Raw genomic sequence first — 5,000 nt, 5'->3', positions numbered from 1 at the left:
GGTTCCGTTGCTAAAACGGTTCTCGAACCGGTACTTAAAAAAACGAAACGGCACACACTTGCATACATGCACGACTTGTTATGAGTTTCACATTAAGCAGAAAGTCAGCGGACACTGAGTTGAATGGCAACGGTGTTTGCTAGCCTACTTGATATGCAAGGTTTACGGTTGGCATTAGATTACTGATGACTGATAATAAAAAATATATAATATTAATTACTCGCTGAAAGCAGGCAGGCACGCATCATGGCGCAACATTACTGCCAAAGTCATATTAAGTAATATAACTCAGGTGCGCAAGGCAGCCACAGGAGATGCCAACATTGTTTTCAACCGCTCGGTACCGCGCCGTATTAAAGGGGACTTATTATACCACCAGGTGTGAGTGTGATTAGCCTTACAAGCCGTTTCGAAAATTGGCCTAATATGACATCACTAGTGGGTGTGTCCACCTAGATCTGTGCTGGATAGATGAGCAATGTTTACTTCAGTCCACTGGGTAGGCTGGTAGATAGATCTATCCAGCACAGATCTAGGTGGACACACCCACTAGTGATGTCATATTAGGCAGATTTTCGAAACGGCTTGTAAGGCTAATCACACTCACACCTGGTGGTATAATAAGTCCCCTTTAATTCCCAAGTTTTGAAAAGAAAAGTATTTGAAGTGAATAACGACTCTGTTTTTGTTTTGTTTATTTGGTTTTGAACAGAAAGTTTTGGATGCATGCATCGGCTTTGAGTTTGTTTGTTTGTTACTTTAAAATTACATTCGCTCGCAACACACACACGTTCATTCACGTTCACCCACTACAACCTGCCGATCTTCAATCAAAACAACATCAAGTAAGCGATGCCACAGCGCGTTGACAAGTCTGTCCCGAGTCTCGAGGAACTGTCACGTTAAAATTGTACCGGGGGCGAAAATTGTACCGGCCTACGTCATCAGTTGTTGACAACTTGACAACTGATTTGATTGGGTTGTCCGTTGCCGGGCAGGTTTCAAAAAACATTCGGCTCATGTTTCCAAAGACGAAATAACATAATACAGATAACGGATCGCTAGATAACACTTGTTTTTACTTTATATTTGTGTTGTATTGAATTGTTTAATCGAATTTAGCTAGTAAACTGAGTGTTTAAAGCAGGTTTCAAAAACCTGTCTTGTCACGCTCAATGAAGGAGTGCAATGAACGAGCATGAAAGTTCGCGAATGTTCAAGAACCTTCCTACGTCATTCAACGCGATCGCCCGTTGCCAGGCAACAGACGATCGCGTCGTCTGTTGCCAGGCAGGTTTGGAATTTGTCAACAACTGATGACGTAGGCCGGTACAATTTTCACCCCCGGTACAATTTTAACGTGACAGCGCCCATAGGCTTTATGGTTTGTATGTTTGAAAGCCGTGACACACTCTTTTACCAGTTGGCCTGAAATACCACGCCTCGCAGTCATGGACCTATAAAGAAAGTCGTACCATGCGAGTTTAGCGCAAAACATTGAAAAGGGTCCCGTCTGAAACAGTGTCGCGCAGCGGCGCAGCGCTGCGTTCCGAACGTTGTGTAATCAAATACAACGGTATGGCGGTATAAAAAAAATCATATCTTAACGAAAACACACACCGTTATTCAGTGTGAACCAGTATAGCGCCCAGCACTAACGCAAGTTGACGCCGCAACACCATGGGGGCGGAGCAGGGCTTCTCTCTTACTCATCTCGTTACGAAGTATTTGTTGGAACAAGGGTTGCTGAAATTCAAGACCTAGAGGCCAGGAGTGGCGCTATGTGTACTCCCAGAACAACCTGGTGAACAAACAAAAAAAGGGAAAGTCACTGCCGGAGCTATCTCAACCCTGCAGGAACCAAGGACCTGCCTTCCAGCTCGACCCTGACCCTGTGACCCCAACTTGCTGCTCATGGGGCGGCATAATGCCTCCCTCCCCCGGTACGTATCGTACGCAAGTCCTGTTGCCCGACTTATCCCTCTCCCTGCCCTACCCGAGCCTCCATGACCTCCCACTCTGGCAAATTTGCCATACAAATTTGAGGGCAGCTGTTTAGAAGATTATCCATTTCTCTCCTCACCTCACAGACATGTTTTACAGATGCGTCATTGAATCTGTAATTTCCTTTAGCCTGGTGTCCTGGTTCAGCAACCTACCCCTAAAAAATACAAACTCACTGATTCCGATTGTGAGGTGGGCCAGTAGGCTAATTGGAGAGCCACAGCTGAACCTAGAAACCCTTCACACTATAGCTACAGAGGCTAGTTGGGTATATCCTAGAAGATGGATCCCACCCACTACATGGTGAATTCCAGCCCCTCCCATCAGGCCATAGGTTTAAAATGCCTTCAGGTAAAACCTAAAGGTACAGTTTTGTTCCTTCAGCTATTAAGACTCTGAACAATACTTAGGGTGTTTGTAGACTAGCCATTCATCTTTTTAAATTATGCACAGCCTTCCTAATCTATTTATTTATTGACCCAGCTTTTTTGTATTTGATATTATTCTGTATTTTATCAACGGTATTTTGATAGTACTATTGTGTACTTTTTATCTATATCTCTGGAGCACTTGTTACTGTTATGTCATTGTCTTCTGTCAATGTTGTCAATGTGTAATGTGTGTATGCAGCCCACTCTTTTTTACCTGCAAACAAATCTACCCTTGGGTACAAATAAAGTTACCTTACCTTAACACCCCTTTATTTGCCCACACATTCCCAATTAGGCCATATTAATCACTTCCTGCCCTGCCACAGACTATTTAAGCCGCACCTGTTACCACATCCCTTTCCTTTGTTCAGAGACACTGAACACCTTGAGAGCTGTGCCTTTGAACTCGTGTGCGTATACTATGAAATGTGAATTTGTTTTGTGGTCAAGGAATTTTGTTATTTACCTTATAAGGCTTGTTGAACGATATAAGGCTTGTTGAACGAGCTGAATGTTGTCTATTTTGTTTGCTGCCTAGAAACCACACACATCCTACCTTAGCCACACACACATCGAACCTTAGCCACACACATCCTACCTTAGCCACGCACACATCGAACCTTAGCCACACACATCCTACCTTAGCCACGCACCTCAGCCACACACACATCCTAGCTAACTACCTGCCTCCGCATCCTACCTACCAACTACCTACCCATCCCCCCTAGGGACACTTTATCATCATACCTACCAACAAACATACAGTCCTGCTCGCACCTTTGGACATAAAACCTATACACTTTGAACTCTGACTGGACAACCCTGTGTCTCACCTACACCCCCATTGGTCTCAAGCCAGCAATTAAACATTCCAAAAAACCTCCTTTTCAGAACCCTTAAATTAACTTTGCAAGAGTTTATTCCTGCCTTGTTTGCTAGCAACTTCAGATGTATCTCCATAATTCCGGGAATCATCTGTAACGTTGGTTTATTTTGGCATTTGAAGCATGATACATTTCATCAACTTGAATACATCCGAGATCTGCTAACAATAGTTAGATAAATCACAGTTTGGCAGATAAATATTTGGACAAGCAATCTTTCCCGATATTTGCTCTTTTAATGTTATTTCCAATAAACACAAACATATTCCGTTTGACAGGTAATAAGATGCAAACAAATTCCAGAACCATAAAAGAAGATCTGTCGTCCAGAGCAGAACAGGGACGTAATGGAAAGGGAATGAGTGCATAAGTACAAACTAAACAAGCCAATGCCAAACTCGTTCTCTTGCCATAAATTGAGTCAAACTGGTGGATTTAGCATTGAATCAAATACAATGCAACTATAATCAGACCCAAGTCTGAAGACTGTGTTGTGGCTATACTCACCACTTTCTGACCTGAGATTGACCTCTATTTGACAGATATTGCATATTGAAGTAGGTTTATTTTGGGCATTCAACCTCCTCATGCCACCAACGATGCACCATGTTTTGATTAATTATGAAAGCAATCAGTTAATAACTGCAGAAAGTCAATCAAAGTGATTGAGGATTTGACTTTCGTGGGTGCGGTAAATGTTGCCTTGGTAACATCGAGCTCCACCAATCAAAGACGTCATGTTACACTTTAGGATTATGGGTAGTGTATTGCTTTTAAATGACATTGTGAATATTATAAAAAAAAACATTTTAAATAGAGATGAACTTCTTTAACTTGTGGCTTCAACAGGATCATATACCATTGTTTTACAATATAACATCGTGTGGTAAGCATTTTTTGAATGGTTACGACTTTATGGGTGTTAATCAAAGCCTCTATGGAGAAAAATAATGGGATTTTTACTTCTGGAACCACACTTTTGCGCTCTATGGCCCCACGCGATATCGCGTGAGAAGTGCTCTTCATTGTTCCACGCTGACGCAACGCGAGGGGTGTGATTGGTCCGCTATCTACAACTTTTCCGGCAAAAAATCTAAGGCAGCATAATGTAAATTTTGCCTTCATAGCCGTAACCTTTATTTTGACTTGCTAGTAATCGGTTCAAAGTTGAACAATGTTGTATTCGGTCATCATAGACATTGAATGTAATGACCAGAATGGACAAAGACGACCAACTAGCAGCCGAATTTCTCCTTTTGTTACACATTGTTGTCGTATTCAGCTTTCAAGTTTCTAGAATCTATACCATTATCAAAACTTCTAGCAGTAGACCACTTGTAAAATAATGCATGTGCACAGACAAAGACCAACTATTTGTTCTCTCTTTTCCATGGACATGCATATCGACACGTAAACCCGACGCAAAACCATAAAGATTCACGACTACGTTGAAGCGACTTCGTGGTCACTGCGTTGCGTGAACGTGGGACCACAATCAGCCCTTAATGCAAAGGGAATGGGAGCCGTTGCCAAACGGCTCCCATTCCAAAGAGAAAACGCGTTTGGTTGGCTGGCCTTTAAGAGGATGGAGTACCTAAAATGTTGTGAAAATATTTAACCAGATGGGGAGGCTTCAATTACTTAACGAAGAGCAATATTGCGCGCCGAAGAGGCCCCGAAA

The sequence above is a fragment of the Gadus macrocephalus genome, chromosome 6 (genome assembly GCF_031168955.1).
Source record: "Gadus macrocephalus chromosome 6, ASM3116895v1".
Classification (NCBI taxonomy): Eukaryota; Metazoa; Chordata; class Actinopteri; order Gadiformes; family Gadidae; genus Gadus; species Gadus macrocephalus.
Note: the sequence above shows the minus strand (reverse complement) of the source record.